The sequence below is a fragment of the Pinus tabuliformis genome, chromosome 8 (assembly GCF_031772625.1).
Source record: "Pinus tabuliformis cultivar Carrire ecotype Pingquan chromosome 8, CPIR1, whole genome shotgun sequence".
In the NCBI taxonomy this organism is placed as follows: domain Eukaryota; kingdom Viridiplantae; phylum Streptophyta; class Pinopsida; order Pinales; family Pinaceae; genus Pinus; species Pinus tabuliformis.
In genome coordinates, this window is record NC_142294.1 from 199,123,902 (window position 1) to 199,131,641 (window position 7,740).

The 7,740-nt window shown below is 36.6% G+C and overlaps 1 pseudogene; it reads left to right on the plus strand.

Moving 5' to 3' along the window:
- Positions 1 to 1,607: 1,607 nt before the first annotated feature.
- On the plus strand, positions 1,608 to 3,050 carry LOC149234815 (uncharacterized; annotated as a pseudogene).
- The last annotated feature ends 4,690 nt before the right edge of the window (positions 3,051 to 7,740 follow it).

The following is a 7,740-nucleotide window of genomic DNA, read 5'->3' on the forward strand; positions in this document are numbered from 1 at the left end:
TCGTGCTCAAGAGGCTATCAAAGCTCGGGCTATGAGGATACTCAAGCAAAAGAGGATGCGTGAGGGATAGAGGGAAATGATTTATAATCAAACATTCAATCTTGATCAGGTTTCCTTTGCCATATAGGGCATCAAGAATGCTCAGAATACGATGGCAGCCTTGAAATATTCCAACAAGGAGCTGAAAGGATCACTTAAGACAATGAAGATTGAATACATTGATAATATTCCATATTATCCTTCCAGACATTCCAGGAGGCGCGGATGCATTTGAGCTTGCTTAAAATTCTGCTATGGTGTCAAACTGAAGCTTACACCCATCATAAAATGCTCTAGACTTGACTTGAACGAAGCTGCTTGGAAACCACATTAAGCTTTTGGGTGGTAGCTTATTTGAAAATGCGGCCCATTATTATTTTAGCCTATGCTTATCATGCATGATTGTTTATAACTTGAACTTTGGAAGGTGGTAACTTGGCTAACAGTCTCTTCTAATTCCAGAACCTAATTTATTTGTCTTATTCATGGGGTTATATGCAAAATCACTCTATAAGCAATGGAATTAAGTGGTTGTTGGGTAAAATGCAAGTGTATTATCCATGGTGATCTGCATCTTCATTATTATTGTAATGAAATTAGATTTAGGATAAGAAATCCATTGATTGTTATTACAGGCTTGTTCTACTTGCACACTTGTTCATTTGGGGGCTGGATGGTGGGACTCCACTTGGAATGCTATCTCCTATGATTGATGGATATGCAAAGAGCAGACTCAATGTTGATGCATTGAAATCTTTCAAGACATGAAGTTGGCTGGGTTGAATCTATACATGATTACCTGCAATCTGAGTTGCATTGACATGAAGAATTTTAAATCAAGATACAATATGGCTAGGATACGTCAAATATATACATAAATTCCAAATTACCATAAAAGAATTTCAAAATTTGGAAATAACGCTAGAAAGAAAGTTATCATTTAGAGAGGCTGAAGCTTTGTATTTATAAGGTATGCAATTAGCGTTAGCATTTTTTTTTATTGTTATTTTTTTTTCTCACTTTATTGACAAAAATGCCAACCAAAATGATTGATGCATCATCCAAAATAGCTGAAATGCTAGCTGAAGAAGCTGATACAACATTTCAAAAATCTGAAACACCAAAACATTTCTCCTATGTTTCAGAGACGTTTCTTACAAGGAAACATAACATTTCCGAATTGTGGAAAAATGTTTCCAACACCTCAGGGTGCAGTTTCCAGTAACATAGCCTGGAATATGCTAGTTGCTCAAAATTCAAGTGGAGAATCGGTTTGAAACTGTTCTGACAATGTAATCAAGAGGTGTGAAGCCAACTGTTAAGGCATGGACAGCAATGACTGCAGTCAATAGTCAAAATGGGCGTAGTGAGGAGGCCTGAAACTCTTTTGATAAATGTAATTGGTTGGCGTGAACCCTAATGTTATGGCCATTGCCAATTCTATGTCTTCATGTGAATCACTAACTAGTTCGTTAAAGGGAAATGGAGTTCACACATATGTAAGAAAAAAATGGATTAGATTTGGACGTCTTTGTGGGGAGTGGTCTTCTAGGCATGGTATGCAAACTATGGAATTCAAGATGGATGTCAAGTTTTCTGTAAAACGCTTAAAGGAATGTGGTTTCATGGATTGCCATTCTTTTCTGGACGACATCCTACAACGACGAGGCGCGGAGGCTCTCTGGTGTCCCACTATTGTGTTGGAATTTACCGATGACACAAAGATAAAAATAAAAGGTGATGGAAACCATTTGGGAGGACACCCAATCTTTATTGGATCTTTACTCATCCATTTCATTTACATCTCGTGCAGGAATCGCAGCACTTTCACAAGCTCTGGAGGAGGGCAGGGGTGCCCTGCTCACGACAGAAGGAGACCCATTTATCATAGGAGCCCGGGAAGGGATGCCCAATTGCTCAAGGGACACATTGTGCAATGTAGTATGCTCCTCTTCCCCATGATGTGGCTTGGCAATGTGCCCCCTCGATGCCTGGTATTGTGTGTTGGATTGTTGGTCCTCGATTTCAAACTTGGTTGATGTCAGCTAGATGGATTTTGAGCCCAAATTTTTATCATTTACTAGGGAAAGTATCTCCATTCTGTGGTTCCAGATTTTACAGGATCTGAAGGTCAATTGACAGGTGAAGAATCTCAGTTGGGATAGCGTTCGACTGAAGATGTGATGGTCAATTAACAAGTGAAGAATCTGCTTCTCAAGATTTATCAGGTACTAATCATAAGCCAAGAGAATCAGAGAGCAAGAGCATGCTTCAAGTAGAGGCGGTAAGTCTCTCATCGAATGTCAATAATCAAAATTTGAGAAGGAATAGTCGGAGGATACTGTGGGATGCTTTGACTAGAGGAACTTCTAGGAGGAATTTGACTCCAGCTATACTTTTGTCAGCAGATGACGTCGATGATCTTGGTTCTACAAAGGATAGGTGGCTTCTTGATTTTAATGGAGTACAATATGATGATGCTTTAGAAGATGATGTACTCAATAATGGTTGAAACTCTGACTCAGAAGAAAGGAGATGGCGTTTCAAATCCCAGGTCTGGGCATTGCAAAGATTACGCAGGGTTTTGTCGTAACCTCTTCTGGGCATTCAAGGTTTTGTGCATCTGGCACCCATGCAGATGGTAACTGCTCTTGTTAGGCTTATGTGATGACAGACGAGACAAGCACACATGCAAGCATTTCATGCATAGTGATGCTTGCAGAGGCCTTGTTTTAGGTACCGGATGAGATTCATCGATAATCAGTTGATCTTTCTTAGACAACGTCATTATCTCATGTCTCACTTCCAGCACCTGAGTTTGTTGTCAATTCATTTCCCATTTGGAATCACAAGAAACGTGAGAAAAATGAAAATGTAAATGATGAAGCAGCATAGTGATACATTTTCCTTGCAAAATATGAGTAAGAAGATAAAATCTGGGTTTTGCCCTATTCCATGAGCACCATATGGCATGTGTTGATAAATGGCTAAAAGAAATACACAGAGTATGATAAAAGAAGTTCTAAATTGCCGGTAAAATGCAGAAAAAATCATTAAATTAGTCTTAAATGAAATCATTTCCACATTATATATATATATATATATATATATATATTATAATAAAAATGCTTACAAGCAATGATGAGGGTTATAACTCTTTTAGTGGAGATTTGTGTCTAGTGGGTCTTGGGTCTAGATTTTGAACCTGTTATGATACCACCTGTAAGGCTCCATCCTAGGGTCCTCTAACAAAAACTAAATTTCTCTAATTTTAAATACAATAAACGGGAAATAACTTATTTCTAACTAAACAATTAATTAATGATAATTTACCATTAAAATTTATTTCCCACTATTAAATAAGTAAGAATTTCATTGCAATCACTTACATGAGTAATCTATAAACAAAGGAATATATGTTCCAATAGCCTAGTTGAGATGCCCCTGAGCTTCTGATCCTGTTGGGATGCTCCTCTTGACTACCGACTGGATTTACCTCCCAGCCAACTAGGAAGTATTTCCTAGCCCAGGAAACCTCCACAAGTTCCCTAGCCCTCCAAGCCCAAGTCCAACCAGATGTATTGTGTCCAAGTTAAACCAGTACTCTCCTTCTATCCCTTCTCTTTACTCCACCATCCTCTCAAAACAAAATCCTCCAAAACCACCACAAAACCAAAACCAAGACCAAGGATCTCCCCCTCCTCCCATCATCCTTCCCCTTTTATGCCTCTTTCTCCCATCCACCTCAACCACCTATCATTAATGTCATAGCTACCCCCTCATCCTTACATTTGACTTTTCTTATCATATCTTCTCCCAAGTAAATTTGGGAGGACATGTTGGGGACGAGATATGAATATATAATTTGGTAATTAATTGGAGAGGACCATATCTTCTCCCAAGTAAATTTTAGAGGACATTTTGGGGATGAAATATGACTATATAGTTTGGTAATTAATTAGAGAGGACCATATCTTCTTCCAAGTAAATTTGAGAGGACATTTTGGGGATGAGATATGAATATATAATTTGGTAATTAATTGGAAAGGACCATATCTTCTCCCAATTAGATTTTAGAGGACATTTTGGGGATATAGATATTTAAATTTGAATAAATGGAAGGAGACCATATCCTATCAAAATTTAAATTTGAGGAGGTAAGTTGGGAATAGCAATAAAATTTACATCAGTGTTAAATTTACAGTTTCACCAATGTAGGTCTGTATCAATATTTCTTGATAATTATAAGTCAATATTTTCAGGTAATCTAAACACTAGTAACTTTTGCATGATAAGATTAAGTAGGGCATGACAATGAGAAAGCCATCTACAACTGTTTTTGAACAAGTTCAACTTCTGCCATGATAAGATCTTCACTATCCTCACTGAACTTAGCTAGTACCAATATTGGGGTTAACTGAGGGTTTGTTATGCTAAATCGAACAGGTTGTTCCAACAATCTAATCTGAAAGATCAATTTAGCCAAGTTGTTAAATTTGCTATGTATGGTCCAGGTTGTTTTTAACTAAGTCGATGCCTATAAAGGTTGATCTATAATCACTAGGAAGCTAGCGAACAAAAGAGAATCATGTCATTTGTATCTTTGAGGTGTTATCTCCAGACATATTATTTTTAATTGGAAGACTATTATGATGGCTATGTATTGAGTTTTGATCGATTTGTTGATGGTTCGTTGTGAGTTCATGAATTAGTTGTGTTAAAGATTTTTGTTTCCTGTAAGTAAGTAAGCTCCCCAGGTGTGGCCAGGCCCACCACCATCTGGGATCAGCTCTATATCATTTATTAGGAACATAATAGTGTGATAGTTATAGTTTCTTCTCATTTGTCTTTGATTTATCAATTGTTTATATGTTGCGTGAAGGTTTATTGAATTTGGAACGATTTCAGTGTGTTGACTATTACATGTGTTTTGAGATTTGAATGTGTGGTTCTTGTGTGCATCTCAGAGATTAGCGCTCCTACCTTTAAAACAGAGACATACTTTGTTCCCCAAAGCAAAAATTTATATCATTCTGACTGTGATGTTGTAGTTATATAAAAATAGTTTCAATCATATTATAAATTGAATATTTTTGGTGAGTTGGTCCCTCAGTTGGAAACGCAGAGAAACCCTCGAATGTCAAAGTCAAGATAATGCATTGAGTAATAAGGATTGATATGGTGTGGGTTTTTTTGTGTGGATTAGAGAGCCGGATTGGTCATATGAATTGAGTGAGTTTCAGTTAATTCCAAATAAAATCGCATTTTCTTGTTTCTTTCTGTTATCAAATTGGTTAGTTTTCTTCTAAATTATTTTCATGAATGTTTGTGTCATCGAAGTATTTCTGTTCAGATTGATTAATTAGAATAACTTGAATTATCATAAGTTTAATTTAGTTCAAATCGGTTGGTGTTCTGCTAAATTATTTTCATGAGTGTGTGCGCCACAGAAGTATTGCTTTCTAGATTGATTGATTAAAATAACTTAACTTATCATAGTTTAATCTAGTATTGTTTCTTAATAGATTCCTAGTTTCTTAATAGAATTCGTAAATTGATTTTGGAGTTCATGTGAGCGAATTAGTTTTCAGCGTGATTTCTCTTGCTTTGTTTTGAGTGCCTGAGTGCAGTACTATAGCCTAGAGTCTGATACTATTGATTGAAAACATAGTTCCCAGCCTGAGGTAATTTCCATCAAATGCGTGCTTGATTTGATTTCGAAGTTAGGTTGCAATCAGCTGTGTGATTTATATTTTCATTGAGAAGACAGAGTGTTGGTTTGTCGAGATTTCGAATAGGTTTGCTTGATTTTAGTTTGAGATTTATGCAACTGTAGGATAGTTTCTTGAGTACAATTTGGTGTACCTGATAGCAATTCATAGTTGTTTTATTTGTTTGTCATTCTTGAGAATAGAATAAAGGTTTGATATTTGAAGCTTGTTCTTAAGGTTATGATAGATTAGGAATATGTATACAGATCAGTTGAGTGTGAGAGATAAAGTTGCTTAAGTGTCTGAGATAGAGTATTCAGATTAGCTCCCAACATAAAGACCTTTTACTTATTGTCAAGACAATGGAATTAATGTGAATATTTTCTCATTCTAGGGTTTTGAATAAAGAACAGTTGTTGAATGCAAGGTTGATTTCTTAGTTAAAGTTGAATTACCATCGCAAGTAGATTAGATCTTTTAATTCCTTCAAGTGTAAATTGTAAGAGTCGGAAATTAGGATTTGGGTTTTGAATGATTGACTTATGTGTGGAGTCTGTTTTATTAGGCATTCACTTTCATAGCCTATCCGATTAGAATCTGTGGTAAAGAATCAAGTCGACATTTAAGTCCAGATTTCAATTCCAGTACAGAGTAGGTTAAGTTCATAGAGATTTCAGAGTCTTCAAGTTGAATTTTTTTATTGATTATGTCTGTGTTAGCAAGATGGATTGATTCCATTTTAGGTTGTATGTTTACAAGCATTTGTGTGTTCCATTACTTAGCTGATCATTATAAAGGAAACACTAAAACTCTGACCAAGAACTAAATGTAGAAAATGCAATACAACTCGTGTTTACGAGCCCAGATTGACATATAGATGCAGGACAATTAATATACCTATTAAATCTCTCAAAAAAATTTGCGTCGTTTCCAGGGAAGTTGTAATTTCTTATTCAGGTAACTATTATTATTTAAGTTTCAAGATCTTGCAAGACTGTCAAAGGGTGGAGAGTGTACTATAAGACGTGAGTGAAGAGCCACGCATCCACTTTTGTGGGGTTGCTCCAAAGTCTGACCGATCACTGCTTGTTCATGAGTTTCTATTTCCTTTATCTTTATGCGTAGGAGTACAGGTAGACCTAGAAATAGCAAGGGTAGATTTATTTCTAGTTCTAAATTTCCTGCAACCTTTAGATCAGTTAATATACTCATTCTTACCATTGCTAATCGATATGTAGGACTGAGACAATAAGGAGGAAGTGTTGATACCAACTTGGTTTTGGATCAAGAATTTTTAGATCAAAGGGAAAAGGCCATTCGACAGGTTGTCTTTGACAACCATGTAGCAGAACCAGTAGAACTGCAAGACAACATGGATGAGAAATCAACCAATATCAATCATGTTCCAATACCTTTTGTTCACACTATAATCAGCAAACCCCTTTGGGTGCCCATTGCAGATATGGATCACCAAGATGGGGAGGACAGACACAACGAAGAATGCTAGGAAGAGGGAGAAGGCCCTTGACGCAATGGTAACCTCTTTGGAGGAAACAACCAGGAAGACAAAGAGGAAGTTACCTTCGGGTTCCCTATCCTAGATGTGACTCGCGACATCAACATGAAAAACATTCTGATGGCATCTCTCCTATTATTCTACGGTAAATCATCTGAAGACCCCGATGCATTTCTTTTTGAATTCAATATTTTATGTCGCAGTTATAATTACTATGAGGATGCACATAAACTTAAATTGTTTCCCACCACATTAAAAGATGCAGCCCTTAGATGGTTCATGAGTCTAGGGAAACACACGATATACTCATGGGATGACATGAAATCAGTCTTCCTTAAAAAGTATCAAGATTTTTGTAAGAGTAGGGACATCAATGATATCCAAAGACTGATTTCATGTCATCCCATCAGTATATTGTGTGTTGCCATAGACTCATGAACCATCTAAGGGCTGCATCTTTTAATGTGGCGGGAA